General features: G+C 41.3%; 1 protein-coding gene across 1 annotated transcript in view; it reads right to left on the bottom strand.

The window, feature by feature from the left end:
- LOC120556536 (WD repeat-containing protein 88-like) overlaps positions 1-15,189 on the bottom strand; it is a 93,168-nt gene that overhangs the window by 36,137 nt on the left and 41,842 nt on the right. The window lies entirely within an intron of this gene.

The raw sequence follows: 15,189 nt of genomic DNA, 5'->3' as shown, positions 1-15,189 counted from the left end.
TTTAGGTTAACAGGTCTTCTTCCAGAGACTCTAGCACTGGCCTGAACCGTGTGGACTTCTCTGTTGTACCTGATTCTGATACTATCACCCGGGACCCGGTGGTGGACGAGATGATGAAGAAATATGGTTCAGAATGTATAGAATGTTTAACGAATTGGTCAACAAATTTTGGGTTTCCGAAAAATGGTTCACTGAGTACAGGAAAAACAACAAATGTTTTAACATATGAATAAAAGAGGTAGTGATTCAGGGTAAGAATGCAAAACACACACACACCATAACCTCCTCATCAGTTCTACAACCTAACCAAAGCCCATATTCTGAGCTTTCTCTACAAACCAGGAAGACGTGATGGATGAAAATGGAGGGACGAAGAGGACACAGACTCAACTCTTGGACAGGACCGCCAGCATCCGTCACACCTGCATCGGGTGGAAAGACCAACGAGCAATGCGGAGAAAACCATGTTTGAAGCGTTGTTCTGCATGTTACAACAGGCTGGCAGACAACATATAGAGCCGGACCCGAAAATGGCTGGCGCGTCCATGAAGGGAGGCCCCAGACACGGCAGACGAGGCTGAGGCAGGTACCTTGGACAAAATGATGAGCCCTAAAACCCAGACCAGTGTTTGTACTGCAAGGACTTTGGACATTGGGTATCTAACTGCCCGATCTAACTGCATGACCTCTGTGTTGCTGCAACACCACGCGACAAACCCGTCCGGTTGTAAGTTTCTCTGCTAAACTCGATTCTGCCGCTCAAAGCATTAAACGTCGCCTGTTCCACATGCAGTGTCACACATTTTGTGGGAACAGAATGATAAACTATATTTATCTGTGGCCCGGTACCTTAGATATTACTACTCTGCTAGATTGACAAATGTCACTATAACAGATGCGCACTGTTCTTAACCCCGATTTTTCTTCTCCACACACCAGATGACAGAGAGGAACAATTGTGTTGCAGAGCTACAGGTGGTCTGCACACCACGATCTGACCTCTCTGACACACCTCTCACTAACCCTGATTTAATTTTTTAGTTTAAAAGGTCTTCTTCCAGAGACTCTAGCACTGGCCTGAACCATGTGGGCTTTTCTGTTGTACCTGATTCTGATACTATCTGATCTGGACCTCTGCCGTCTCATCTCTCAGCACAAGCAGTAGAGCTCATGTGTAAAAAGGGGGGATGTTTAGTATGATGGAAATACAATTGAGGGAAAAACAATAGTTTCACAATGATGAAACAACATTGGTTCACAAATGATATTTTTTGGATCAAGACTACTGTCAGGCATGTGTCATGGCAAAACAGACAGCCAGTGTAGTAGCCAAAGGCCAACTCACTGAAATAATTCCAAAATGGAGAATTCCAACCAGTATAGTAGTTTGCATTCAAAATGCAATATCTCTACCCTTGACAAAAGCTCTGCTTATTGTACTGATGTATATGAGAATGTGCACGCGCAAGTGACTTAACCTGTCACCCTTTGAGATTTTATTTACAGCACCTCCACACATTGGACTTGAGCGAAGAGGACACCCACCAGACACACCATTGTGTGAGGACCAACTGGTAACATATTGTATCTCACTGCAAACCACAAGGAGAGCAGCAGAGACACTCAGTGAGGTGATTGGTAACCCCTCACTGTAGACTAGGCTTACAGAGCAGCAAGGCCATAGCACCACACACACATCCAGAGGTAAGAGAAAACAGGAGTTGTGCATGTGGAATTTAGGTTCAGCAATGATTTTGATACAGTTTTTGTCATAAATCGTATAATGTGATATGTTTTCATATCAGGTAACATATTGGATAAATAGACTTAAAATTACAAGTACTTAGGTTTGCTCTCCTAGGTCTAAAAACTTTAATTTATGATTTTTAGAACTACCAGACAGCAGTTAGTATTACTTTGTGTTGCAAACTAAAGATAAAAATAAAATAAACAACATATTTTTGTTTAATTCGTCTTAGTTTATTGGTTATATTGAAACCAATACAGGTTGATATGGGATTTCATCCTAAAAGCAGTTCATTGAATATCATACTCTAGTGAGTTTTTGAGTTGCTACTCACCATCTTTGCTTGATCGTTGCTCCAGTCTCTTCGGTGACGCATGTCTCAAGCTCCTGAAAATTATTCCGCGTTTTTCCTGTCTGTATCTTTTGTAATCCGTTTTCTGTGTCTTTTGAGCTCCCGGCATCCGACAAAAGTAGAAGCTCTGCCTATCTGCTCCGGAGCTGGGACGCAGCCGTTCTGCAGTCAGTGGAAATACACACATTGACTTTAATGGAAACCTAATGACTCTGCTGCCTTTCTGGAGCCGTTCCGCAGCTGGTGGAAATTGGGGGCTAGAGCTAAATGTACTTTTGAATTAGGATAATGGGTTTCCTATTTATGCCAAAAGCTGATGAAAATTGTGAAAATACAAAAGTAAAGTGTTAATCGAAAAAGCAGTTGATTAGAAGTTTGTAAAAATAAAGCTGACAAAGACTAAATATATTTTTGTGTAACTAAGGAATATTCCCCAGTGTGGGCTAAATAAAATCTATCTTATATAGGTGATAAACAGTTGATTTTTTATTTCAAAGACAAATTATAGAGTCAATAGCAGAGTTTGGTCAAATGCTTCCAGATATTATTGTAATCTGACATATTTTAATTAAGACAAATTGGGATTTTTATACACAGAACATATGTTTATGAAATATGTTTTATTGTCATCAAACTGCCTGACAAATATGTAGGCCTACAAGTCCAGCTGAAATGATTAGTTGCTTAAATTACTTAATTGATTGACAGAACTGCTTTCATAATTTCCAGGTTTCAAAAATGTGAGGAATTTTCTATATTGTTGCTTTTTAATACCTTAAGTACAAATATGTATGATACTCTTTCACTTAGTTAATATTTTTCATGGAATATTGCTGGTAACAAAAAATGTTTACAGTTTGGAATCAGTACTTTTACTTACTTTGTCCACTATAACTGTCTGTATGAATTGACTAACCCTAATGTAACAACATCTTTGAATCAATGATGACATAGATCAGACTTAGGAAAGCAGTGTTTGAATGCAAAATGGAGAAAGGGACTTCACACACAAAGTGCATTTCACTATCTTTGTGGGGACCTGCCATTGACATAATGCATTTCCTAGCCCCTTACCCAACCTTAACCATCACAACTAAATGCCTAACCTCAACCCTTACCCTAACCATAACCTAATTCTAACCCTAACCCTAACACCAAGTCTTAACCCTCAAACAGCCCTTTAAAGTTGTGGGGTCCAGCATTTTGGCCCCAGAAAGCTGTCTGGACCCCACAAGTATAGTGTATTCCCTGTATTTGGACCCCAAGAATGTAGTTAAACGAAAACACACACACACACACACACATTCTGCGTTTCACTATCTTTGTGGGGACCCACCATTGACATAATGCATTCCCTAGCCCCCTTACCCTAACCTTAACCATCACAACTAAATGCCTAACCTTAACCCTTACCCTCCATCCTGGGTGCTGCGTTTTAACCCAAACCTAACCTAATTCTAACCCTAACCTTAAAACCAAGTCGTAACCCTCAAACAGCCCTTTACAGTTGTGGGGTCCAGCATTTTGTCCCCACAAAGCTGTCCGGACCCCACAAGTATAGTGTATTCCCGGTTTTCGGTCCCACGAATGTAGTTAAACGAGAACACACAATGTAGTTAAACGAGAACACACACACACACACACTTGCCAGAAGAACAAAACGAGACAGTGGTAAAGACTAGTTTCCTACGGTGTGTCACGTGCTGGTGGACGAACTTCTGACACCAGAAGAACATGGAAGAAGCTATAAGCAATATATATTCTAAATTGTAACAGTAATTTTGTTGATTGTGATTAATTTGTGATCAAAAGAGTGGAATGTAATGGAAAATTACATTTAAGCATGACTTTTTATATATTCTTGTCTTAATTCTAACTTTCTGACTCTCACAAACTAAGTGGGAGCCACAAAGTCTGGAACATAGTGAAGCACTGTTTAGCCTTCTGTGTTTAGCCTTCTGTTATTAGCCGATGAGGTCAATCGTAAAACAATCGTAAACTATGTACTCTCAGACACATTTCTCTCTCCCTAGCAGCTGAGATAAGCAGGTGTTTGGGCTTCGTTTTCAAACAGGAGCAAAGGGAAAGTTGTAAAGAGATTTCATACTGTTTATGGTGTTTTGGTTAACTGTTTGTTGTTGCTAAAAATATCAGGAGGAGGGGCGTCTCTGACTGCCTTATCATATATAACCGTGGACTCAACTTTAGTTCACTTGAAGACACTTTCCCACATGCTTTTGTACCTGGGAAACTGTCTTCCTATACTCAAAGACCAAACTTTGGTTTCATTCTCAAATAGTCTTATTAGTTTCACTTTGTCCTTTTTGAAATACACCCGGCGGCTGCAAAAGAAAAGTTTCCACCACAATTTCTATATCAGATATTTTGGGTTTCTATCAACCAAAATGTCCTAACGTGTGATGGTTCCCTACAACACTCTTTACAAGGTAAATAAATGATCAGTTGACTACTTTCATTGAATTTGGGTGTTTTATTCAATTTTATAGCATTTGAAAAAGTAAATTGATAAAAGAACGTTGAAAAAAGTGACAAAAAACAACCAAAAAGTCAAAAAAGTGCAGAAGAAAAGTGACAAAAACTAAAACATCGGAAAAAAAGAAAAAAAATACTTGGAAAAAATGTCACATCTGTACAATGTGGAAACACAGAGACAGTAAGGTACTCTGAAGGTGAGGCTGGGTTGTAAACCGTCTTCGGTTCCTACCGGCTGCTGCTGCTGGCGGGCTGACCTCTGACCTCCGGGACAGGAAGTCACATGAGCGGCGGCGGCTGCGGGTACCTGGAGGGTGATTTGAGTCGACAGAAGACGCAGCGAGTCAGCAGCTCGGAGGTCTGCAGCCTGGACACTGGGAAGGCCTTTCTACACTCCTCACACTGGAGACACACAACAAGACACTGGGAAGGCCTTTCTACACTCCTCACACTGGAGACACACAACAAGACACTGGGAAGGTCTTTCTACACTCCTCACACTGGAGACACACAACAAGACACTGGGAAGGTCTTTCTACACTCCTCACACTGGAGACACACAACAAGACACTGTCTGATTCAACAGAAAACAGACAACAAGTCGTATTCATAAAAAAATAATAATAAAGCCTGACTTTCCTTCTTTCTTTATTTCTTACTTTCTTTCTTTATTTCTTTATTTCTCTCTGTGTCTCCTCCCATTGTAGTGTGTGTAAAGGATCCAACTAGTTGTGTGTTTAATGGTCTCATCATCTCAGCTGACTTGTAGCCGTTATATTGTCGGCTAGTTTACTTTAGAATCAAACATCAGATTTTATAAACTACATGTGTTTAGGGATTGGTTTAAAGAAATGCAAACAACCCAGAGCGTTTTTGTTTTCCTATCCCAGAATGCATCTGTGGTGCAGCCAGATAATAGGCTTGTTTGAGATGAACTGCGCCGCCTGTAAACGGTCCTTACACACGGACCAAACGGCCAACTGTGGGCAGAAAAGGCAGTTGGACTTATCACTTGGCTTCCAGAGGTCCCAAAATGGCTCTTAACACACCAAAGCAACGTTGTTATGGAGATGTAATACGCAGCATACAGCAGCGCGGCGCTACTCTGTATTTGCGACCACCAAATGAAAACCAGGCAGCTGATTGACCGAAGCGTCACGTGGGTCTGGCTGCTGCTTCTGGATTTAGGATTTTTTAAACGGGCTATGCGGCCATTAACGGTGGCTCATTCAGAATACGATCTCATATTGTAAGAACATAGTTTGACCCTGTGATGTGAAGCTGATCTAGTTTATCTGGATGTTAGACCCTGTGATGTGAAGCTGATCTAGTTTATCTGGATGTTTGACCCTGTGATGTGAAGCTGATCTAGTTTATCTAGATGTTAGACCCTGTGATGTGAAGCTGATCTAGTTTATCTGGATGTTTGACCCTGTGATGTGAAGCTGATCTAGTTTATCTAGATGTTTGACCCTGTGATGTGAAGCTGATCTAGTTTATCTAGATGTTTGACCCTGTGATGTGAAGCTGATCTAGTTTATCTGGATGTTAGACCCTGTGATGTGAAGCTGATCTAGTTTATCTGGATGTTTGACCCTGTGATGTGAAGCTGATCTAGTTTATCTAGATGTTTGACCCTGTGATGTGAAGCTGATCTAGTTTATCTGGATGTTTGACCCTGTGATGTGAAGCTGATCTAGTTTATCTGGATGTTTGACCCTGTGATGTGAAGCTGATCTAGTTTATCTAGATGTTTGACCCTGTGATGTGAAGCTGATCTAGTTTATCTGGATGTTTGACCCTGTGATGTGAAGCTGATCTAGTTTATCTGGATGTTTGACCCTGTGATGTGAAGCTGATCTAGTTTATCTGGATGTTTGACCCTGTGATGTGAAGCTGATCTAGTTTATCTGGATGTTTGACCCTGTGATGTGAAGCTGATCTAGTTTATCTGGATGTCTGACCCTGTGATGTGAAGCTGATCTAGTTTATCTGGATGTTTGACCCTGTGATGTGAAGCTGATCTAGTTTATCTGGATGTTTGACCCTGTGATGTGAAGCTGATCTAGTTTATCTGGATGTTTGACCCTGTGATGTGAAGCTGATCTAGTTTATCTAGATGTTTGACCCTGTGATGTGAAGCTGATCTAGTTTATCTGGATGTTTGACCCTGTGATGTGAAGCTGATCTAGTTTATCTGGATGTTTGACCCTGTGATGTGAAGCTGATCTAGTTTATCTGGATGTTTGACCCTGTGATGTGAAGCTGATCTAGTTTATCTGGATGTTTGACCCTGTGATGTGAAGCTGATCTAGTTTATCTGGATGTTTGACCCTGTGATGTGAAGCTGATCTAGTTTATCTGGATGTTTGACCCTGTGATGTGAAGCTGATCTAGTTTATCTAGATGTTTGACCCCTGTGATGTGAAGCTGATCTAGTTTATCTGGATGTTGCTAGCTTGCTAACTTTCCTGTTCATCACACATGTTTCTAGCTAGTGTGTGATACGTTTTCTGGGGCTTTAATCGTTACTGTGCTGGAGAGGATGTTCATTTGACTTCCACAGTGTGATAATTGTCCATTTTACGTCAGTATTTATTTATTTAATTAGTTTATTTGTCAGGGACAATGTACAAAATACATTAATCTTACGAAAAGATGTTTTGTAACAGAGTTAGCCAATGCTAGTTTCCATCTGCAGTCCCCGGGCAGGTGCACACAATATTAAAACATTACATTACAAATAACTGTCAGTAGTACTAACACATACATGCAAGATTAGTTAAACACTAAAACAGATATTTGAATGAAAAACTAATCAAAAAAACATCACAGCCTAAAATATATACAACATAGTCAAAAACATTTACTTCAATATTACATTTGTAAACTTTTAAGTGTGCTGATGCTTACACAGCTGATTATCGAGGATGTATTTCTTTAAGTTTCGAGAAAAATTATTTCAAATCTACAGACAACTTTAGACTGCCTGGGAGTTGATTCCATTGTTTAATGGTTTTAAATGAGAAGGCTTTGTTAATATTTGTTATTTTTATTATAATTAATATGTGTTAATTCCTTTGGCTACAGCCTTGGGCTAAACATCTGACATAATATAAACAATATGATATTCAAACATTTGACTGCTTTCTTTAATAACTAAATAACACAATACTTGTACTTTTACTTTCAGTACTTGAGTAGTCCATTTTAAAATAAACTACTTGCAATTCTTAAGCACAAAAAATGTTGAATACTTCAGTACTTCTACCTAAGCGTGGTGCCTAAAGAGCACTTCTACTTCTATTTCTACTCAAGTCACTTTTTGATAGAGCACTTGTATTTTTACTCAAGTAGGGTCTCTAGTACTTTATACATCGCCTGATTTTTACTTAGGCCTACTTACTATCTCTAATTGGGCCAAATAGCTCAAGGTAAGACAACATTAGCTTTTAAAGCCCTGAATGGTCTTGCCCCCACCTCTCGGAGCTTCTATGCCCTTATATCCCCACTAGTCTCTCAGGTCACCCACTTCGAATGTTATCATTGGATTGAATGGGCGTTATCAGTGGTTATCAGCCTCATAGATATGGGTCAGAAGGCCCGCTACGCCTACTGGTAGGCTCAGAAGGCTGTTATCATCCATTCGCATGGTTAATCACGGATAAATACACGAGAATGCTAACGTAAAGCAAGCAGGCTAATAATATAATAACGTTTGACTTACGTGCAGTTTAGTGTCCCAAATCATGTTCCAAAACTGAGTCCCAAATGACAAGGGTCTTATTTGAGACAGGTTATGGTTATGGTTATGGTTAAGGGTATGATAGCACAGGTGGTTTAGCAGATTCATAATTAGCTAATTAAGGACATTGTATGGGGAATTTGGGACACTTAACTGCACGTATACCATAACGTTCTCATGTCAACACTAATGTCACGCCATCATAAAACATTTAAAACATCCAATTCAATCCAATGATAACATTCGAAGCGGGTGCTCAGGTCAGAAGATCAGCTGCTCCTGAGTGTGCCGAAAACTAAGCGGAAGCTCAGAGGAGACCGGGCCTTTTTCCTAAATTAAGGACTGATGTGCCTCTGCACGTTAAACAGGCCTCTCCTTTGTCTGTTTTTAATAGCCAACTTAAAACCCATGTCTTCTCTGTGGCCTTTGACACCTAGTAAGATGTTGACTTGTTGTACTTCTTTTTATTATTTAGATTGATTGCTTTTCATTGTGCAGCTATTATTTTGTATTCATGTTATATTGTTATGTATTTTATTTATGTCTCATTTATTCTTCTGTGCAGCACTTTGGTTGTTTTAATGCGCTTAACAAATAAAGTTGGATTGTAACATTTAAATTTGACAGAAAATAACTATTTCTAACCGTTAAAATAAATGTGATACTGCTTAGGAATGTTGAATGAAAAAGAGAAACAGAAACTAAGGAGGTTGAGTTGTGTAAGGATTGTAATCTAAAGCATCTAATGCAACAATTTAAGAAATAAATGACAAAAATATCAGAAAATAACAACAAAACAAGAAATAAAGTGTCCAAAATGCTGAAAAAGTGACAGAAACGTTAGAAAAAGTGACAAAGTTTGATAAAGATGTCGAAAACATCATAAAACCTAGAAAAACGTTTGAGAAATCGCAGAAAGTGTCACAAATGTCACAAAAACAGTGACAAAAACTCCACAAATGATGTTGTGGACAAAACGAGATTTGGGACATTTGGGGAAACAGGAGGAGGAGAGGAAGGAGAGGAGGGGAGGGAAGGAGAGGAGGAGAGGAAGGAGAGGAAGAGGTGGAGAGGAGGAGAGGAGGAGAGGAGGAGAGGAAGGAGAGGGAGGGAGGAAGGAGAGGGAGGAGAGGAAGGAGAGGAGGAGGTGGAGAGGAGGAAAGTAGGAGAGGAGGGGAGGAAGGAGAGTAGGAGAGTAGGAGAGGAAAAAGAGGAGGAGGTGGAGAGGAGGAGAGGAGTTGATTTTCACAGACCCAAACAACCAAAACAAGCCAGCTGACTGTGTGTGTGTGTGTGTGTGTCTTACTGTGTGTGTCTTACTGTGTGTGTGTGTGTGTGTGTGTCTTACTGTGTGTGTCTTACTCTGTGTGTGTGTGTGTCTTATTGTGTGTGTGTGTGTGTGTGTGTGTGTGTGTGTGTGTGTGTGTGTGTGTGTGTGTGTGTGTGTGTGTGTGTGTCTTACTGTGTGTGTGTGTCTGTGTGTGTCTTACTGTGTGTGTCTTACTCTGTGTGTGTGTGTGTGTCTTATTGTGTGTGTCTGTGTGTGTGTGTGTGTGTGTGCAAGATAACATTTGATGAAAATTAGACAACTGAACCAGTTATGTTCCACCTTAATCAGGATTCAATTGCTTGCAGCTGTGTGTCGTTAACTGGCTACCTTCTGATTGGTCAGGGCAGGTCACCTGTAGCACTTATAAACCTTTCACAGGATCACAGTGGTACCTGAGCTGTTCATTCAACATGATGGCTGTTTGGTGTACTGCAGGGTGAGCAAGTGGTTGTTTGTGAAGTTTTTGACTGATTTCTGTTAAGTAGTTGTACTTATGCTCTGTCTGCTTTTTCAATAGGGCTTTGCTGCTTGTTTTGCTGACTGGTTTGAGTTACAGCTACCCTATGCAGCAAGGTAAAGTATCATTGCTGTCTATATCTTAAAAGTAGTTTAATTGTTTAAGTCTCTCCTGATGACTTTCTCTTGGTGCAAACCCTGCTTCTGCTGGCTCTAACTGGATGTTTCCTTATGGATTTTTGGGGCGGCCTCTAAAATTGTCTCAAATCCAGCTCAGTCCAGTTTACAGAATGCACCTCCAGGATATGTTCAAGGCTCTTCTGCAGGCCCTGCCTCTAAACAAGGTAACTAATGCTAATGTGACTTAACTAAACTTGAGCTGTCGGGTCTCTAAATGTCTGAACTGATGTGGGTAGTGAATGCCCATGTTTAGCAAAGTTAAATTCATTGCCTTGAATTCTACTTGCTAACGTATCTGGTGATAACTCAGAAATGATGGGAGTTTTCAAAGATGACGACCAGTCCGATGAGTTTGAATCTAATGCAGCTTTATTTACAGTGAACAAACTCTCGACAACTGAGCATACAGACGTGTCTGCCCAAGGGTGACCCACATGCACCTCAAAATGGATCGTTTTTTAACTCTGTGCTCACACCGCCCAAGATATCCATTTCAGTTTCAACGGTTTACCTTTTTGGCAGATGCTCCTGATAGATTCACACATTCCACTCTATTCCTGTGGGTGAAGGTTGTCCCCAGACTAAGCTTCTTGTGTAGTACCCTACATACAAGATATGAAATACACCTGAAACATGTAGGCTGAAATATCCAACCTATCACTAACATCACTTCCTTCTGCTCCTAGGCATTTCCTGGGCTGTTGCACCTCCCAGTCCCTTTTCTGCTGGAGCATCCACAGGACCTAGCACTCAGCAGTTTGCCGCCAGCGGACCTTCCTCTCAACCACTTGGCCTTAGCTTTGTGATCCGGCCTGACTATTTTCTTCCACAGTACCAGGCAGGGGAACTCTTCCAGGAACAGAAAAGCTTTGAGCAAGGCAACTCTGAATCTGAGAACGAAGCGCAAGGTTCCATGCCACCACCTCGTTTTTTCTATGCTGCACATCCTTCACAAGGCTTTAATGGAGGACCGGTGCCATCAGGCCTGGTCCCATATCCTTACCCTTCCTATGACTACATGTTCCTGAGTGGCCCGTATCCTCCAGGCACGTATACTTACACCAGCAACAGCTTTGAGCAGGGGAGGGACAGCTGGGAGAACACTCACTACACCAAAGACAGCTATCCCAGCACTCAGCAGGCCAAGAACATCCCTAGACCTCGCACAGTCAGGCAGGCGAGTATTGGGAGTGCTAGTCGTGGTCTGAGTGGTGCAGCAACTGGACAACAGCAGCCCTACAGTGGAGTTGGTGTCAAAGGGTCTTACTCGCAGCTGGGTCGACACCGCCGGGCAGCGCCAAGAGCATTCATGCAGAAGGTACTGTTCTGTGCTTCAGTTAGCAGGATATTTTCAGAGTTTGAGATTAACAGGTTTCCTTTCCTGTCTTTCAGGTTGACTAAAGGTGACTCTGAAGTCCTGTCAATAAAGATTGTAACTTTTACGTTTGCCCTGGTTTTCAATGTTTACTCCCAAGATGCAATACTCATGTAGCCAAAGGTCTAACTGGGTGCAGGGTTTATTGACGGTCAATATTAATAGTCCAGAATGTCATAGCGATTTACAATCTGGCCATCGGACTACCACACATCACCAATAACTGCCTACATTATGCTATGATCCAAATAATTCAGTCTGTTGCTGAACGGAGTTCTGTCCTTCAACCTTGAAGATTGATGGCACTCTGTCTGTACAGTAAACGCGTAAGCTAGTGCCACTGTAGCCTAGCATAAATGCTGGGATCGGCTAACCTGGCAACACATCTGCCCTTGAGCAGTAAAGTTCACTGAAAGGTCTTTTCTGTTGTGCATAATCCAACCAGTAGAGACTTGGAAGCAATTCTTTAAAATTTGATTACTAGTGGAGAAACTTGTTTTTCCAGAACTTAATTTCAATTTGTCAATTGCATGACTTCTATAAAGTATTACGACCAGGGGTTTCTTTAAAAACAAAAAATTGTAATTCTCTTGGCAATGTGTGTATATGAAATCGTGAATTGGTAATCAGAATTAATCCATTGTTGAACCAGTAACTGAATTTGTGTGGCCTGATAATTTCAGAAAATGACAGGAGTACCTCTTATGTATATTTTTACTCCATCTCCAATTGGGCCAAGTAAGACTACATTTGACAGCAGTCATTTCTAACTGTTGAATATATGAATGTTCAATTAGATTACAACATGAAAAAGAAACTACTAACACAAAGGATTGTAAGCCATAGCACCTAATGTGCAACATAACCTAAGAAGAAAATTGTAAAGGCCCGTTGAAGGAAGGAGGTTTAACAAATGGAGTCTAACCCTGAACTCTGAGTTGATTTACCCTGAGATGGGAAACTGAGTTTTCGGTTCCAGAACAGCTGATTTGAGTTGGTTCAATCAACTCAATGGGTTGACTCCAAGTTAAACACGTGCACCACCTCCATTTAAAAAGGCAGCATGAATGGAGCCATGATACTAGGATTCACCATGGCAACAACCACAAATCGGTCAGCATACTTTAACCCCTGTGGAACTACTCATGCGCACATACAGTGAGTTTGAACATATATCTTGGTTAAAAAGCAGCATAGCTGCTTCAAAAGAGATAATTGATAATTGCATGGGAGAAAAATGCTGCTTGACTCAATGGATGTCTCAAAGCGCTACTGTCACACTTCAAGCACTTAGTTTTAAGTATATCGTGGAGATAACTCACTGAAAGTACCAGGATGACCCCCTAAAAACGGTCAAAAAGTTCAGTGTGGAACGATGGATGCTACTCGCCTAAACGGAAACCACCTTGACTACGCAATGGAAAGGGGAGGGACCAGGGATGTTGACCGGCAGCTGATTGAATGAACGTGTCACATGGGTCTGGCTGCTCCCGGATTTCACAACAGAGCGTAACGGACACTTCGTTCAGAATCCGATCTCATATTGTACTAAAATAGTTCACCGCAACGTGTTTCTGAAAACATTTTAAGAGAGAAATAGGCCGTGCAGTGTCTGAATCTGTCTTCATTTCAGATCAACAAAGGTCAGTTTAAAAGATTTTCATCAGATTTTGAGAGTCTTAGGGCGTTTTCACACATACCTCGTTTGGTCCGGACTTTCGGACTTTTTAGTTTGATCCGAACCAAAATTACAGGTGTGAAACCTCCCCCGGACCATGGTCCGGATCAAAAGACCAAATTTTGGTCCGACAAAAAGAGGTGGTCGGTTCCGGACCAAACTGAACCATGATCCGGTTCGTTTATAGTGTGAATCTTTTTGGAATGGATTCGAACTTTTGGACCAAATACAGGAATCTCTGGCAGGCTCTCCTCGTGTTACAAGACCGGAAAGAAGCTTCTTCAAGGAACCGCTTCGGTGCTTAGTGAGAGAGAGAGACTGTAAATGCGCTCCGAGCAGACAGCTGTCAGCTATCAGAGCAGAGAATACATCAGCGGTTTATTTGTTAAGTGGTAGTAAATGTAGGCTACAGTGTATGTTTCCATTTGTCTCTGAATAAATGCTCCAGAAAGAAAGTCCCGTGTCTTGCTTCTCTACATCACAACAAAAGAAAAAGAGCCGCGGCAGTAGGGGAGAGCAGCGGTCAGTTGAATAGCCTAAACTCTGACCCAGAGAGAGGATACGAGAGGACGGGGAAGCCGTCAACAAACCAATCAGTTCTAAGTATCTGGAGACGCAGCTCACGTATGTGATGACGGCAGGACGTAGTTTTGTCACGTAATGAATCTTTAGTGCGCTGGCACAAAACTGCAGTGTGAAACCAAAACTTACCGGATCAAATGTTACAATGTAACAAAAACATGAACCTTGGTCCGGACCTTGGTTCGGACTTTCATGTGTGAAAACGCCCTTAGTCACACTCATCACGCACGCCATTTCCGGGTGAGTCCCGACTTCCGTGTCTCCGTCTGAACACGTCTGGTTGGACAAAATGAAGGCCGACAGCTCCTCCAACGGACGACGGCAAGGGACACACCGAACACACTCGAGTCACCGACCTTGCCAGACTGTACAACTGCCGATTTTCGGCCCGGTGTGTAGACGCCTTAAAGTAAACGAGCGAGGCGGCAGCAGTCGGGCGGTGATGACAAAATCTGCTGTCAAATCAGCCGTTTCCAGCCGTTTCCAGTAGCCTTCAGGCTGAACAGGAAGTCACAGAAACACTCACATCCTGTTAGGTCTGATTCTGAATTAATAAAATGTTATCAGACCCATATATCAGCTTGTACACAGTCTCCAGTTGTTTTAATTATGACAGTAGCTGTTAACATGCTCTACATGTGATCTGTTGCTGATTTTAATGACCAACAGACGGTAGATGATCTGTAATCTGAACAGATTTAGTCTCTCTGACTTCTAAACGTCACAGCCTCACTACATGTGTTCTGTACAGAATCAGCCTTTAAATCAGACAAATAGCTGTTAAAATCCCTCCGATTCAAAATCAATAAAAAGTTTATATAAAATGTAATCTGTCTGTCTCACCCTCAGGATGAGAGTCTGGCAGAGGGACGACATATCCCAGAGTGCAACAGTCCTGTCATAGGAGCCAGACACCAGCAGGCTGGCTGTGGAAACACGACAGGAAGATTTTTATTAGCCAAACAACATAAAATAGAACCAAAAATTTGACTATTTAGGTTTAGTGTGAGTCAGCCTGTTGAAATGTTCACTCTTCTGTAGACTATAACTTTATAGTCCTCTCTTTATTTGTGGCATTTAAATTAACATTTATATTCTTTATTTAATGAATCAAAACATATTTGTTGCTGCATATTTTGCTTTTTATTATGAATCTACTGCTGTGCTTACACAAGGAAAATGTGTTCTTAATCAAGAGGAAAACATTCAACTTTGAATGACTGCCTCCATCTGCTGGTGAGTAAATGACAT

Source organism: Perca fluviatilis, chromosome 3 (genome assembly GCF_010015445.1).
Source record: "Perca fluviatilis chromosome 3, GENO_Pfluv_1.0, whole genome shotgun sequence".
Classification (NCBI taxonomy): Eukaryota; Metazoa; Chordata; class Actinopteri; order Perciformes; family Percidae; genus Perca; species Perca fluviatilis.
This window is presented reverse-complemented; position numbering and strand designations above follow the sequence as displayed.